General features: G+C 38.3%; 23 non-coding genes across 23 annotated transcripts; all 23 read left to right on the forward strand.

The window, feature by feature from the left end:
• The first annotated feature begins 254 nt into the window (after window positions 1-254).
• trnav-cac (transfer RNA valine (anticodon CAC)) lies at window positions 255-327 on the forward strand. The gene has a single exon. It is a non-coding gene; the product is annotated as a tRNA-Val (tRNA).
• Window positions 328-920: 593 nt separating this feature from the next.
• Window positions 921-993, forward strand: trnav-aac (transfer RNA valine (anticodon AAC)). Its single transcript has one exon. It is a non-coding gene; the product is annotated as a tRNA-Val (tRNA).
• Window positions 994-1448: 455 nt separating this feature from the next.
• Window positions 1449-1521, forward strand: trnav-cac (transfer RNA valine (anticodon CAC)). Its single transcript has one exon. It is a non-coding gene; the product is annotated as a tRNA-Val (tRNA).
• Window positions 1522-2101: 580 nt separating this feature from the next.
• trnav-aac (transfer RNA valine (anticodon AAC)) lies at window positions 2102-2174 on the forward strand. Its single transcript has one exon. It is a non-coding gene; the product is annotated as a tRNA-Val (tRNA).
• Window positions 2175-2629: 455 nt separating this feature from the next.
• Window positions 2630-2702, forward strand: trnav-cac (transfer RNA valine (anticodon CAC)). Its single transcript has one exon. It is a non-coding gene; the product is annotated as a tRNA-Val (tRNA).
• A 580-nt stretch (window positions 2703-3282) lies between these two features.
• Window positions 3283-3355, forward strand: trnav-aac (transfer RNA valine (anticodon AAC)). Its single transcript has one exon. It is a non-coding gene; the product is annotated as a tRNA-Val (tRNA).
• A 455-nt stretch (window positions 3356-3810) lies between these two features.
• On the forward strand, window positions 3811-3883 carry trnav-cac (transfer RNA valine (anticodon CAC)). Its single transcript has one exon. It is a non-coding gene; the product is annotated as a tRNA-Val (tRNA).
• Window positions 3884-4476: 593 nt separating this feature from the next.
• Window positions 4477-4549, forward strand: trnav-aac (transfer RNA valine (anticodon AAC)). The gene has a single exon. It is a non-coding gene; the product is annotated as a tRNA-Val (tRNA).
• Window positions 4550-5004: 455 nt separating this feature from the next.
• trnav-cac (transfer RNA valine (anticodon CAC)) lies at window positions 5005-5077 on the forward strand. Its single transcript has one exon. It is a non-coding gene; the product is annotated as a tRNA-Val (tRNA).
• A 580-nt stretch (window positions 5078-5657) lies between these two features.
• Window positions 5658-5730, forward strand: trnav-aac (transfer RNA valine (anticodon AAC)). Its single transcript has one exon. It is a non-coding gene; the product is annotated as a tRNA-Val (tRNA).
• Window positions 5731-6185: 455 nt separating this feature from the next.
• On the forward strand, window positions 6186-6258 carry trnav-cac (transfer RNA valine (anticodon CAC)). The gene has a single exon. It is a non-coding gene; the product is annotated as a tRNA-Val (tRNA).
• A 593-nt stretch (window positions 6259-6851) lies between these two features.
• On the forward strand, window positions 6852-6924 carry trnav-aac (transfer RNA valine (anticodon AAC)). Its single transcript has one exon. It is a non-coding gene; the product is annotated as a tRNA-Val (tRNA).
• Window positions 6925-7379: 455 nt separating this feature from the next.
• Window positions 7380-7452, forward strand: trnav-cac (transfer RNA valine (anticodon CAC)). The gene has a single exon. It is a non-coding gene; the product is annotated as a tRNA-Val (tRNA).
• A 580-nt stretch (window positions 7453-8032) lies between these two features.
• On the forward strand, window positions 8033-8105 carry trnav-aac (transfer RNA valine (anticodon AAC)). Its single transcript has one exon. It is a non-coding gene; the product is annotated as a tRNA-Val (tRNA).
• Window positions 8106-8560: 455 nt separating this feature from the next.
• Window positions 8561-8633, forward strand: trnav-cac (transfer RNA valine (anticodon CAC)). The gene has a single exon. It is a non-coding gene; the product is annotated as a tRNA-Val (tRNA).
• Window positions 8634-9226: 593 nt separating this feature from the next.
• trnav-aac (transfer RNA valine (anticodon AAC)) lies at window positions 9227-9299 on the forward strand. The gene has a single exon. It is a non-coding gene; the product is annotated as a tRNA-Val (tRNA).
• A 455-nt stretch (window positions 9300-9754) lies between these two features.
• Window positions 9755-9827, forward strand: trnav-cac (transfer RNA valine (anticodon CAC)). The gene has a single exon. It is a non-coding gene; the product is annotated as a tRNA-Val (tRNA).
• A 580-nt stretch (window positions 9828-10407) lies between these two features.
• On the forward strand, window positions 10408-10480 carry trnav-aac (transfer RNA valine (anticodon AAC)). The gene has a single exon. It is a non-coding gene; the product is annotated as a tRNA-Val (tRNA).
• A 455-nt stretch (window positions 10481-10935) lies between these two features.
• On the forward strand, window positions 10936-11008 carry trnav-cac (transfer RNA valine (anticodon CAC)). Its single transcript has one exon. It is a non-coding gene; the product is annotated as a tRNA-Val (tRNA).
• A 593-nt stretch (window positions 11009-11601) lies between these two features.
• trnav-aac (transfer RNA valine (anticodon AAC)) lies at window positions 11602-11674 on the forward strand. The gene has a single exon. It is a non-coding gene; the product is annotated as a tRNA-Val (tRNA).
• Window positions 11675-12129: 455 nt separating this feature from the next.
• On the forward strand, window positions 12130-12202 carry trnav-cac (transfer RNA valine (anticodon CAC)). The gene has a single exon. It is a non-coding gene; the product is annotated as a tRNA-Val (tRNA).
• Window positions 12203-13325: 1123 nt separating this feature from the next.
• trnav-aac (transfer RNA valine (anticodon AAC)) lies at window positions 13326-13397 on the forward strand. Its single transcript has one exon. It is a non-coding gene; the product is annotated as a tRNA-Val (tRNA).
• A 455-nt stretch (window positions 13398-13852) lies between these two features.
• On the forward strand, window positions 13853-13925 carry trnav-cac (transfer RNA valine (anticodon CAC)). The gene has a single exon. It is a non-coding gene; the product is annotated as a tRNA-Val (tRNA).
• The last annotated feature ends 1120 nt before the right edge of the window (window positions 13926-15045 follow it).

Below are 15045 nucleotides of genomic sequence, written 5' to 3' on the forward strand. Positions count from 1 at the left end.
TTCATTAGAAATGAAATACTTTGATTTTACCATGCTTATTTCTTTCTAATGGCATTTGAAATGCTTGTACAAATGACATTCTTTTAAAAGTCAAATTGTATGTTTAGTCAATGAAATAGTAAACTTGTAATCTGTATTAATGAAAGCCTGTAAGTGTCTGACGAAAATTGTTCCGGTCAATATGTCTTTGTAATGGTGAAAGTTTTTCAGAGCTATTCCTTGAGCAGGGGTCTATAGCTTTTGAGGCTGCAAGAGTTTCTGTAGTGTAGTGGTTATCACGTTCGCCTCACACGCGAAAGGTCCCCGGTTCGAAACCGGGCGGAAACAATGTTTTTCGAACTCTCTTACAGACTAAACCTGAAGTGGAAATTCAGATCCCGTACACTTCTGAAAAAAATGCATTGAAATCAGAAACTATATATGCTTCCAAGGCTTTGAAGTTCAACTGTGCAACACCACAGCAAAACATTTGGGCTTTCTTTATATTATTTGATTTAAATCAGTGTGAGAAAACTGTTTTATCCTGGTTGGCATTGCTCCAGCTAACAAAAATATGTTCTCAGAACGGACCACCAACGTTTCACTTGGAGTAATGTGTTCCCTCAACATGACTCTAAATTGTAGAACAACACTCCTGTCTATCCAATAAGATTCAGCAGTTTTTCCACGAAACAACTTCTACTCTTGTCCCGGCAAAAATGTGTCCAATATGGGAAACAACAGTGTCTGACAATAAACCTTTAAGAATAAATGAACACCTGGGAAATGTAGCCCAACTTTCTGATTTCATACCAAATGTCTGACACGTACAGTTCTCTCTGTGAGGACCAAACTTCACCCATCAATATTTCTCCGTAATAATGAAGCCCTGTAATAGTCCTCCCGCTGAAGAAGGGTTCACAGGGAGCTGGCGGGCAGAGGTTTCCGTAGTGTAGTGGTTATCACGTTCGCCTAACACGCGAAAGGTCCCCGGTTCGAGACCGGGCGGAAACAATGCTTATTCTGCAACTTTCGAACATTAACTCATCGTCTGTAAACTACAGTCATTTCACTTTCATATCAGGACCATTTCGAGCTATGAAAACCGTGCTCTTCTTGCAAACTATTTCAAATCAGAAATTCCATTTGAAGGAGTAAAGGTTTTTCCCACGAAATACAATAAAATAAAAGATTCTTATTAATTCTTTTTGAATTTTCATTAGAAATGAAATACTTTGATTTTACCATGCTTATTTCTTTCTAATGGCATTTGAAATGCTTGTACAAATGACATTCTTCTAAAAGTCAAATTGTATGTTTAGTCAATGAAATAGTAAACTTGTAATCTGTATTAATGAAAGCCTGTAAGTGTCTGACGAAAATTGTTCCGGTCAATATGTCTTTGTAATGGTGAAAGTTTTTCAGAGCTATTCCTTGAGCAGGGGTCTATAGCTTTTGAAGCTACAAGAGTTTCCGTAGTGTAGTGGTTATCACGTTCGCCTCACACGCGAAAGGTCCCCGGTTCGAAACCGGGCGGAAACAATGTTTTTCGAACTCTCTTACAGACTAAACCTGAAGTGGAAATTCAGATCCCGTACACTTCTGAAAAAAATGGATTGAAATCAGAAACTATATATGCTTCCAAGGCTTTGAAGTTCAACTGTAAAACATTTGGGCTTTCTTTATATTATTTGATTTAAATCAGTGTGAGAAAACTGTTTTATCCTGGTTGGCATTGCTCCAGCTAACAAAAATATGTTCTCAGAACGGACCACCAACGTTTCACTTGGATTAATGTGTTCCCTCAACATGACTCTAAATTGTAGAACAACACTCCTGTCTATCCAATAAGATTCAGCAGTTTTTCCACGAAACAACTTCTACTCTTGTCCCGGCAAAAATGTGTCCAATATGGGAAACAACAGTGTCTGACAATAAACCTTTAAGAATAAATGAACACCTGGGAAATGTAGCCCAACTTTCTGATTTCATACCAAATGTCTGACACGTACAGTTCTCTCTGTGAGGACCAAACTTCACCCATCAATATTTCTCCGTAATAATGAAGCCCTGTAATAGTCCTCCCGCTGAAGAAGGGTTCACAGGGATCTGGCGGGCAGAGGTTTCCGTAGTGTAGTGGTTATCACGTTCGCCTAACACGCGAAAGGTCCCCGGTTCGAGACCGGGCGGAAACAATGCTTATTCTGCAACTTTCGAACATTAACTCATCGTCTGTAAACTACAGTCATTTCACTTTCATATCAGGACCATTTCGAGCTATGAAAACCGTGCTCTTCTTGCAAACTATTTCAAATCAGAAATTCCATTTGAAGGAGTAAAGGTTTTTCCCACGAAATACAATAAAATAAAAGATTCTTATTAATTCTTTTTGAATTTTCATTAGAAATGAAATACTTTGATTTTACCATGCTTATTTCTTTCTAATGGCATTTGAAATGCTTGTACAAATGACATTCTTCTAAAAGTCAAATTGTATGTTTAGTCAATGAAATAGTAAACTTGTAATCTGTATTAATGAAAGCCTGTAAGTGTCTGACGAAAATTGTTCCGGTCAATATGTCTTTGTAATGGTGAAAGTTTTTCAGAGCTATTCCTTGAGCAGGGGTCTATAGCTTTTGAAGCTACAAGAGTTTCCGTAGTGTAGTGGTTATCACGTTCGCCTCACACGCGAAAGGTCCCCGGTTCGAAACCGGGCGGAAACAATGTTTTTCGAACTCTCTTACAGACTAAACCTGAAGTGGAAATTCAGATCCCGTACACTTCTGAAAAAAATGCATTGAAATCAGAAACTATATATGCTTCCAAGGCTTTGAAGTTCAACTGTAAAACATTTGGGCTTTCTTTATATTATTTGATTTAAATCAGTGTGAGAAAACTGTTTTATCCTGGTTGGCATTGCTCCAGCTAACAAAAATATGTTCTCAGAACGGACCACCAACGTTTCACTTGGATTAATGTGTTCCCTCAACATGACTCTAAATTGTAGAACAACACTCCTGTCTATCCAATAAGATTCAGCAGTTTTTCCACGAAACAACTTCTACTCTTGTCCCGGCAAAAATGTGTCCAATATGGGAAACAACAGTGTCTGACAATAAACCTTTAAGAATAAATGAACACCTGGGAAATGTAGCCCAACTTTCTGATTTCATACCAAATGTCTGACACGTACAGTTCTCTCTGTGAGGACCAAACTTCACCCATCAATATTTCTCCGTAATAATGAAGCCCTGTAATAGTCCTCCCGCTGAAGAAGGGTTCACAGGGAACTGGCGGGCAGAGGTTTCCGTAGTGTAGTGGTTATCACGTTCGCCTAACACGCGAAAGGTCCCCGGTTCGAGACTGGGCGGAAACAATGCTTTTTCTGCAACTTTCGAACATTAAATCATCGTCTGTAAACTACAGTCATTTCACTTTCATATCAGGACCATTTCGAGCTATGAAAACCGTGCTCTTTTTGCAAACTATTTCAAATCAGAAATTCCATTTGAAGGAGTAAAGGTTTTTCCCACGAAATACAATAAAATAAAAGATTCTTATTATTTCTTTTAGAATTTTCATTAGAAATGAAATACTTTGATTTTACCATGCTTATTTCTTTCTACTGGCATTTGAAATGCTTGTACAAATGACATTCTTCTAAAAGTCAAATTGTATGTTTAGTCAATGAAATAGTAAACTTGTAATCTGTATTAATGAAAGCCTGTAAGTGTCTGACGAAAATTGTTCCGGTCAATATGTCTTTGTAATGGTGAAAGTTTTTCAGAGCTATTCCTTGAGCAGGGTTCTATAGCTTTTGAGACTACAAGAGTTTCCGTAGTGTAGTGGTTATCACGTTCGCCTCACACGCGAAAGGTCCCCGGTTCGAAACCGGGCGGAAACAATGTTTTTCGAACTCTCTTACAGACTAAACCTGAAGTGGAAATTCAGATCCCGTACACTTCTGAAAAAAATGCATTGAAATCAGAAACTATATATGCTTCCAAGGCTTTGAAGTTCAACTGTGCAACACCACAGCAAAACATTTGGGCTTTCTTTATATTATTTGATTTAAATCAGTGTGAGAAAACTGTTTTATCCTGGTTGGCATTGCTCCAGCTAACAAAAATATGTTCTCAGAACGGACCACCAACGTTTCACTTGGATTAATGTGTTCCCTCAACATGACTCTAAATTGTAGAACAACACTCCTGTCTATCCAATAAGATTCAGCAGTTTTTCCACGAAACAACTTCTACTCTTGTCCCGGCAAAAATGTGTCCAATATGGGAAACAACAGTGTCTGACAATAAACCTTTAAGAATAAATGAACACCTGGGAAATGTAGCCCAACTTTCTGATTTCATACCAAATGTCTGACACGTACAGTTCTCTCTGTGAGGACCAAACTTCACCCATCAATATTTCTCCGTAATAATGAAGCCCTGTAATAGTCCTCCCGCTGAAGAAGGGTTCACAGGGAGCTGGCGGGCAGAGGTTTCCGTAGTGTAGTGGTTATCACGTTCGCCTAACACGCGAAAGGTCCCCGGTTCGAGACCGGGCGGAAACAATGCTTATTCTGCAACTTTCGAACATTAAATCATCGTCTGTAAACTACAGTCATTTCACTTTCATATCAGGACCATTTCGAGCTATGAAAACCGTGCTCTTCTTGCAAACTATTTCAAATCAGAAATTCCATTTGAAGGAGTAAAGGTTTTTCCCACGAAATACAATAAAATAAAAGATTCTTATTAATTCTTTTTGAATTTTCATTAGAAATGAAATACTTTGATTTTACCATGCTTATTTCTTTCTAATGGCATTTGAAATGCTTGTACAAATGACATTCTTCTAAAAGTCAAATTGTATGTTTAGTCAATGAAATAGTAAACTTGTAATCTGTATTAATGAAAGCCTGTAAGTGTCTGACGAAAATTGTTCCGGTCAATATGTCTTTGTAATGGTGAAAGTTTTTCAGAGCTATTCCTTGAGCAGGGATCTATAGCTTTTGAGACTACAAGAGTTTCCGTAGTGTAGTGGTTATCACGTTCGCCTCACACGCGAAAGGTCCCCGGTTCGAAACCGGGCGGAAACAATGTTTTTCGAACTCTCTTACAGACTAAACCTGAAGTGGAAATTCAGATCCCGTACACTTCTGAAAAAAATGCATTGAAATCAGAAACTATATATGCTTCCAAGGCTTTGAAGTTCAACTGTAAAACATTTGGGCTTTCTTTATATTATTTGATTTAAATCAGTGTGAGAAAACTGTTTTATCCTGGTTGGCATTGCTCCAGCTAACAAAAATATGTTCTCAGAACGGACCACCAACGTTTCACTTGGATTAATGTGTTCCCTCAACATGACTCTAAATTGTAGAACAACACTCCTGTCTATCCAATAAGATTCAGCAGTTTTTCCACGAAACAACTTCTACTCTTGTCCCGGCAAAAATGTGTCCAATATGGGAAACAACAGTGTCTGACAATAAACCTTTAAGAATAAATGAACACCTGGGAAATGTAGCCCAACTTTCTGATTTCATACCAAATGTCTGACACGTACAGTTCTCTCTGTGAGGACCAAACTTCACCCATCAATATTTCTCCGTAATAATGAAGCCCTGTAATAGTCCTCCCGCTGAAGAAGGGTTCACAGGGAACTGGCGGGCAGAGGTTTCCGTAGTGTAGTGGTTATCACGTTCGCCTAACACGCGAAAGGTCCCCGGTTCGAGACCGGGCGGAAACAATGCTTTTTCTGCAACTTTCGAACATTAAATCATCGTCTGTAAACTACAGTCATTTCACTTTCATATCAGGACCATTTCGAGCTATGAAAACCGTGCTCTTTTTGCAAACTATTTCAAATCAGAAATTCCATTTGAAGGAGTAAAGGTTTTTCCCACGAAATACAATAAAATAAAAGATTCTTATTATTTCTTTTAGAATTTTCATTAGAAATGAAATACTTTGATTTTACCATGCTTATTTCTTTCTAATGGCATTTGAAATGCTTGTACAAATGACATTCTTCTAAAAGTCAAATTGTATGTTTAGTCAATGAAATAGTAAACTTGTAATCTGTATTAATGAAAGCCTGTAAGTGTCTGACGAAAATTGTTCCGGTCAATATGTCTTTGTAATGGTGAAAGTTTTTCAGAGCTATTCCTTGAGCAGGGATCTATAGCTTTTGAGACTACAAGAGTTTCCGTAGTGTAGTGGTTATCACGTTCGCCTCACACGCGAAAGGTCCCCGGTTCGAAACCGGGCGGAAACAATGTTTTTCGAACTCTCTTACAGACTAAACCTGAAGTGGAAATTCAGATCCCGTACACTTCTGAAAAAAATGCATTGAAATCAGAAACTATATATGCTTCCAAGGTTTTGAAGTTCAACTGTGCAACACCACAGCAAAACATTTGGGCTTTCTTTATATTATTTGATTTAAATCAGTGTGAGAAAACTGTTTTATCCTGGTTGGCATTGCTCCAGCTAACAAAAATATGTTCTCAGAACGGACCACCAACGTTTCACTTGGATTAATGTGTTCCCTCAACATGACTCTAAATTGTAGAACAACACTCCTGTCTATCCAATAAGATTCAGCAGTTTTTCCACGAAACAACTTCTACTCTTGTCCCGGCAAAAATGTGTCCAATATGGGAAAAAACAGTGTCTGACAATAAACCTTTAAGAATAAATGAACACCTGGGAAATGTAGCCCAACTTTCTGATTTCATACCAAATGTCTGACACGTACAGTTCTCTCTGTGAGGACCAAACTTCACCCATCAATATTTCTCCGTAATAATGAAGCCCTGTAATAGTCCTCCCGCTGAAGAAGGGTTCACAGGGATCTGGCGGGCAGAGGTTTCCCTAGTGTAGTGGTTATCACTTTCGCCTAACACGCGAAAGGTCCCCGGTTCGAGACCGGGCGGAAACAATGCTTATTCTGCAACTTTCGAACATTAACTCATCGTCTGTAAACTACAGTCATTTCACTTTCATATCAGGACCATTTCGAGCTATGAAAACCGTGCTCTTCTTGCAAACTATTTCAAATCAGAAATTCCATTTGAAGGAGTAAAGGTTTTTCCCACGAAATACAATAAAATAAAAGATTCTTATTAATTCTTTTTGAATTTTCATTAGAAATGAAATACTTTGATTTTACCATGCTTATTTCTTTCTAATGGCATTTGAAATGCTTGTACAAATGACATTCTTCTAAAAGTCAAATTGTATGTTTAGTCAATGAAATAGTAAACTTGTAATCTGTATTAATGAAAGCCTGTAAGTGTCTGACGAAAATTGTTCCGGTCAATATGTCTTTGTAATGGTGAAAGTTTTTCAGAGCTATTCCTTGAGCAGGGGTCTATAGCTTTTGAAGCTACAAGAGTTTCCGTAGTGTAGTGGTTATCACGTTCGCCTCACACGCGAAAGGTCCCCGGTTCGAAACCGGGCGGAAACAATGTTTTTCGAACTCTCTTACAGACTAAACCTGAAGTGGAAATTCAGATCCCGTACACTTCTGAAAAAAATGCATTGAAATCAGAAACTATATATGCTTCCAAGGCTTTGAAGTTCAACTGTAAAACATTTGGGCTTTCTTTATATTATTTGATTTAAATCAGTGTGAGAAAACTGTTTTATCCTGGTTGGCATTGCTCCAGCTAACAAAAATATGTTCTCAGAACGGACCACCAACGTTTCACTTGGATTAATGTGTTCCCTCAACATGACTCTAAATTGTAGAACAACACTCCTGTCTATCCAATAAGATTCAGCAGTTTTTCCACGAAACAACTTCTACTCTTGTCCCGGCAAAAATGTGTCCAATATGGGAAACAACAGTGTCTGACAATAAACCTTTAAGAATAAATGAACACCTGGGAAATGTAGCCCAACTTTCTGATTTCATACCAAATGTCTGACACGTACAGTTCTCTCTGTGAGGACCAAACTTCACCCATCAATATTTCTCCGTAATAATGAAGCCCTGTAATAGTCCTCCCGCTGAAGAAGGGTTCACAGGGAACTGGCGGGCAGAGGTTTCCGTAGTGTAGTGGTTATCACGTTCGCCTAACACGCGAAAGGTCCCCGGTTCGAGACTGGGCGGAAACAATGCTTTTTCTGCAACTTTCGAACATTAAATCATCGTCTGTAAACTACAGTCATTTCACTTTCATATCAGGACCATTTCGAGCTATGAAAACCGTGCTCTTTTTGCAAACTATTTCAAATCAGAAATTCCATTTGAAGGAGTAAAGGTTTTTCCCACGAAATACAATAAAATAAAAGATTCTTATTATTTCTTTTAGAATTTTCATTAGAAATGAAATACTTTGATTTTACCATGCTTATTTCTTTCTACTGGCATTTGAAATGCTTGTACAAATGACATTCTTCTAAAAGTCAAATTGTATGTTTAGTCAATGAAATAGTAAACTTGTAATCTGTATTAATGAAAGCCTGTAAGTGTCTGACGAAAATTGTTCCGGTCAATATGTCTTTGTAATGGTGAAAGTTTTTCAGAGCTATTCCTTGAGCAGGGTTCTATAGCTTTTGAGACTACAAGAGTTTCCGTAGTGTAGTGGTTATCACGTTCGCCTCACACGCGAAAGGTCCCCGGTTCGAAACCGGGCGGAAACAATGTTTTTCGAACTCTCTTACAGACTAAACCTGAAGTGGAAATTCAGATCCCGTACACTTCTGAAAAAAATGCATTGAAATCAGAAACTATATATGCTTCCAAGGCTTTGAAGTTCAACTGTGCAACACCACAGCAAAACATTTGGGCTTTCTTTATATTATTTGATTTAAATCAGTGTGAGAAAACTGTTTTATCCTGGTTGGCATTGCTCCAGCTAACAAAAATATGTTCTCAGAACGGACCACCAACGTTTCACTTGGATTAATGTGTTCCCTCAACATGACTCTAAATTGTAGAACAACACTCCTGTCTATCCAATAAGATTCAGCAGTTTTTCCACGAAACAACTTCTACTCTTGTCCCGGCAAAAATGTGTCCAATATGGGAAACAACAGTGTCTGACAATAAACCTTTAAGAATAAATGAACACCTGGGAAATGTAGCCCAACTTTCTGATTTCATACCAAATGTCTGACACGTACAGTTCTCTCTGTGAGGACCAAACTTCACCCATCAATATTTCTCCGTAATAATGAAGCCCTGTAATAGTCCTCCCGCTGAAGAAGGGTTCACAGGGAGCTGGCGGGCAGAGGTTTCCGTAGTGTAGTGGTTATCACGTTCGCCTAACACGCGAAAGGTCCCCGGTTCGAGACCGGGCGGAAACAATGCTTATTCTGCAACTTTCGAACATTAAATCATCGTCTGTAAACTACAGTCATTTCACTTTCATATCAGGACCATTTCGAGCTATGAAAACCGTGCTCTTCTTGCAAACTATTTCAAATCAGAAATTCCATTTGAAGGAGTAAAGGTTTTTCCCACGAAATACAATAAAATAAAAGATTCTTATTAATTCTTTTTGAATTTTCATTAGAAATGAAATACTTTGATTTTACCATGCTTATTTCTTTCTAATGGCATTTGAAATGCTTGTACAAATGACATTCTTCTAAAAGTCAAATTGTATGTTTAGTCAATGAAATAGTAAACTTGTAATCTGTATTAATGAAAGCCTGTAAGTGTCTGACGAAAATTGTTCCGGTCAATATGTCTTTGTAATGGTGAAAGTTTTTCAGAGCTATTCCTTGAGCAGGGATCTATAGCTTTTGAGACTACAAGAGTTTCCGTAGTGTAGTGGTTATCACGTTCGCCTCACACGCGAAAGGTCCCCGGTTCGAAACCGGGCGGAAACAATGTTTTTCGAACTCTCTTACAGACTAAACCTGAAGTGGAAATTCAGATCCCGTACACTTCTGAAAAAAATGCATTGAAATCAGAAACTATATATGCTTCCAAGGCTTTGAAGTTCAACTGTAAAACATTTGGGCTTTCTTTATATTATTTGATTTAAATCAGTGTGAGAAAACTGTTTTATCCTGGTTGGCATTGCTCCAGCTAACAAAAATATGTTCTCAGAACGGACCACCAACGTTTCACTTGGATTAATGTGTTCCCTCAACATGACTCTAAATTGTAGAACAACACTCCTGTCTATCCAATAAGATTCAGCAGTTTTTCCACGAAACAACTTCTACTCTTGTCCCGGCAAAAATGTGTCCAATATGGGAAACAACAGTGTCTGACAATAAACCTTTAAGAATAAATGAACACCTGGGAAATGTAGCCCAACTTTCTGATTTCATACCAAATGTCTGACACGTACAGTTCTCTCTGTGAGGACCAAACTTCACCCATCAATATTTCTCCGTAATAATGAAGCCCTGTAATAGTCCTCCCGCTGAAGAAGGGTTCACAGGGAACTGGCGGGCAGAGGTTTCCGTAGTGTAGTGGTTATCACGTTCGCCTAACACGCGAAAGGTCCCCGGTTCGAGACCGGGCGGAAACAATGCTTTTTCTGCAACTTTCGAACATTAAATCATCGTCTGTAAACTACAGTCATTTCACTTTCATATCAGGACCATTTCGAGCTATGAAAACCGTGCTCTTTTTGCAAACTATTTCAAATCAGAAATTCCATTTGAAGGAGTAAAGGTTTTTCCCACGAAATACAATAAAATAAAAGATTCTTATTATTTCTTTTAGAATTTTCATTAGAAATGAAATACTTTGATTTTACCATGCTTATTTCTTTCTAATGGCATTTGAAATGCTTGTACAAATGACATTCTTCTAAAAGTCAAATTGTATGTTTAGTCAATGAAATAGTAAACTTGTAATCTGTATTAATGAAAGCCTGTAAGTGTCTGACGAAAATTGTTCCGGTCAATATGTCTTTGTAATGGTGAAAGTTTTTCAGAGCTATTCCTTGAGCAGGGATCTATAGCTTTTGAGACTACAAGAGTTTCCGTAGTGTAGTGGTTATCACGTTCGCCTCACACGCGAAAGGTCCCCGGTTCGAAACCGGGCGGAAACAATGTTTTTCGAACTCTCTTACAGACTAAACCTGAAGTGGAAATTCAGATCCCGTACACTTCTGAAAAAAATGCATTGAAATCAGAAACTATATATGCTTCCAAGGTTTTGAAGTTCAACTGTGCAACACCACAGCAAAACATTTGGGCTTTCTTTATATTATTTGATTTAAATCAGTGTGAGAAAACTGTTTTATCCTGGTTGGCATTGCTCCAGCTAACAAAAATATGTTCTCAGAACGGACCACCAACGTTTCACTTGGATTAATGTGTTCCCTCAACATGACTCTAAATTGTAGAACAACACTCCTGTCTATCCAATAAGATTCAGCAGTTTTTCCACGAAACAACTTCTACTCTTGTCCCGGCAAAAATGTGTCCAATATGGGAAAAAACAGTGTCTGACAATAAACCTTTAAGAATAAATGAACACCTGGGAAATGTAGCCCAACTTTCTGATTTCATACCAAATGTCTGACACGTACAGTTCTCTCTGTGAGGACCAAACTTCACCCATCAATATTTCTCCGTAATAATGAAGCCCTGTAATAGTCCTCCCGCTGAAGAAGGGTTCACAGGGATCTGGCGGGCAGAGGTTTCCCTAGTGTAGTGGTTATCACTTTCGCCTAACACGCGAAAGGTCCCCGGTTCGAGACCGGGCGGAAACAATGCTTATTCTGCAACTTTCGAACATTAACTCATCGTCTGTAAACTACAGTCATTTCACTTTCATATCAGGACCATTTCGAGCTATGAAAACCGTGCTCTTCTTGCAAACTATTTCAAATCAGAAATTCCATTTGAAGGAGTAAAGGTTTTTCCCACGAAATACAATAAAATAAAAGATTCTTATTAATTCTTTTTGAATTTTCATTAGAAATGAAATACTTTGATTTTACCATGCTTATTTCTTTCTAATGGCATTTGAAATGCTTGTACAAATGACATTCTTCTAAAAGTCAAATTGTATGTTTAGTCAATGAAATAGTAAACTTGTAATCTGTATTAATGAAAGCCTGTAAGTGTCTGACGAAAATTGTTCCGGTCAATATGTCTTTGTAATGGTGAAAGTTTTTCAGAGCTATTCCTTGAGCAGGGGTCTATAGCTTTTGAAGCTACAAGAGTTTCCGTAGTGTAGTGGTTATCACGTTCGCCTCACACGCGAAAGGTCCCCGGTTCGAAACCGGGCGGAAACAATGTTTTTCGAACTCTCTTACAGACTAAACCTGAAGTGGAAATTCAGATCCCGTACACTTCTGAAAAAAATGCATTGAAATCAGAAACTATATATGCTTCCAAGGCTTTGAAGTTCAACTGTAAAACATTTGGGCTTTCTTTATATTATTTGATTTAAATCAGTGTGAGAAAACTGTTTTATCCTGGTTGGCATTGCTCCAGCTAACAAAAATATGTTCTCAGAACGGACCACCAACGTTTCACTTGGATTAATGTGTTCCCTCAACATGACTCTAAATTGTAGAACAACACTCCTGTCTATCCAATAAGATTCAGCAGTTTTTCCACGAAACAACTTCTACTCTTGTCCCGGCAAAAATGTGTCCAATATGGGAAACAACAGTGTCTGACAATAAACCTTTAAGAATAAATGAACACCTGGGAAATGTAGCCCAACTTTCTGCGTTCGCGCTCTCCCCTGATTTTCTCGTCTAACGATAGATTGCTCTTACAAAACAGTCCTTGGGATGTCGAAACCGGGCGGAAACAATGTTTTTCGAACTCTCTTACAGACTAAACCTGAAGTGGAAATTCAGATCCCGTACACTTCTGAAAAAAATGCATTGAAATCAGAAACTATATATGCTTCCAAGGCTTTGAAGTTCAACTGTGCAACACCACAGCAAAACATTTGGGCTTTCTTTATATTATTTGATTTAAATCAGTGTGAGAAAACTGTTTTATCCTGGTTGGCATTGCTCCAGCTAACAAAAATATGTTCTCAGAACGGACCACCAACGTTTCACTTGGATTAATGTGTTCCCTCAACATGACTCTAAATTGTAGAACAACACTCCTGTCTATCCAATAAGATTCAGCAGTTTTTCCACGAAACAACTTCTACTCTTGTCCCGGCAAAAATGTGTCCAATATGGGAAACAACAGTGTCTGACAATAAACCTTTAAGAATAAATGAACACCTGGGAAATGTAGCCCAACTTTCTGATTTCATACCAAATGTCTGACACGTACAGTTCTCTCTGTGAGGACCAAACTTCACCCATCAATATTTCTCCGTAATAATGAAGCCCTGTAATAGTCCTCCCGCTGAAGAAGGGTTCACAGGGATCTGGCGGGCAGAGGGTTCCCTAGTGTAGTGGTTATCACGTTCGCCTAACACGCGAAAGGTCCCCGGTTCGAGACCGGGCGGAAACAATGCTTATTCTGCAACTTTCGAACATTAACTCATCGTCTGTAAACTACAGTCATTTCACTTTCATATCAGGACCATTTCGAGCTATGAAAACCGTGCTCTTCTTGCAAACTATTTCAAATCAGAAATTCCATTTGAAGGAGTAAAGGTTTTTCCCACGAAATACAATAAAATAAAAGATTCTTATTAATTCTTTTTGAATTTTCATTAGAAATGAAATACTTTGATTTTACCATGCTTATTTCTTTCTAATGGCATTTGAAATGCTTGTACAAATGACATTCTTCTAAAAGTCAAATTGTATGTTTAGTCAATGAAATAGTAAACTTGTAATCTGTATTAATGAAAGCCTGTAAGTGTCTGACGAAAATTGTTCCGGTCAATATGTCTTTGTAATGGTGAAAGTTTTTCAGAGCTATTCCTTGAGCAGGGGTCTATAGCTTTTGAAGCTACAAGAGTTTCCGTAGTGTAGTGGTTATCACGTTCGCCTCACACGCGAAAGGTCCCCGGTTCGAAACCGGGCGGAAACAATGTTTTTCGAACTCTCTTACAGACTAAACCTGAAGTGGAAATTCAGATCCCGTACACTTCTGAAAAAAATGCATTGAAATCAGAAACTATATATGCTTCCAAGGCTTTGAAGTTCAACTGTAAAACATTTGGGCTTTCTTTATATTATTTGATTTAAATCAGTGTGAGAAAACTGTTTTATCCTGGTTGGCATTGCTCCAGCTAACAAAAATATGTTCTCAGAACGGACCACCAACGTTTCACTTGGATTAATGTGTTCCCTCAACATGACTCTAAATTGTAGAACAACACTCCTGTCTATCCAATAAGATTCAGCAGTTTTTCCACGAAACAACTTCTACTCTTGTCCCGGCAAAAATGTGTCCAATATGGGAAACAACAGTGTCTGACAATAAACCTTTAAGAATAAATGAACACCTGGGAAATGTAGCCCAACTTTCTGCGTTCGCGCTCTCCCCTGATTTTCTCGTCTAACGATAGATTGCTCTTACAAAACAGTCCTTGGGATGTCGAAACCGGGCGGAAACAATGTTTTTCGAACTCTCTTACAGACTAAACCTGAAGTGGAAATTCAGATCCCGTACACTTCTGAAAAAAATGCATTGAAATCAGAAACTATATATGCTTCCAAGGCTTTGAAGTTCAACTGTGCAACACCACAGCAAAACATTTGGGCTTTCTTTATATTATTTGATTTAAATCAGTGTGAGAAAACTGTTTTATCCTGGTTGGCATTGCTCCAGCTAACAAAAATATGTTCTCAGAACGGACCACCAACGTTTCACTTGGATTAATGTGTTCCCTCAACATGACTCTAAATTGTAGAACAACACTCCTGTCTATCCAATAAGATTCAGCAGTTTTTCCACGAAACAACTTCTACTCTTGTCCCGGCAAAAATGTGTCCAATATGGGAAACAACAGTGTCTGACAATAAACCTTTAAGAATAAATGAACACCTGGGAAATGTAGCCCAACTTTCTGATTTCATACCAAATGTCTGACACGTACAGTTCTCTCTGTGAGGACCAAACTTCACCCATCAATATTTCTCCGTAATAATGAAGCCCTGTAATAGTCCTCCCGCTGAAGAAGGGTTCACAGGGATCTGGCGGGCAG

The sequence above is a fragment of the Salminus brasiliensis genome, chromosome 18, assembly GCF_030463535.1.
Source record: "Salminus brasiliensis chromosome 18, fSalBra1.hap2, whole genome shotgun sequence".
In the NCBI taxonomy this organism is placed as follows: Eukaryota; Metazoa; Chordata; class Actinopteri; order Characiformes; family Bryconidae; genus Salminus; species Salminus brasiliensis.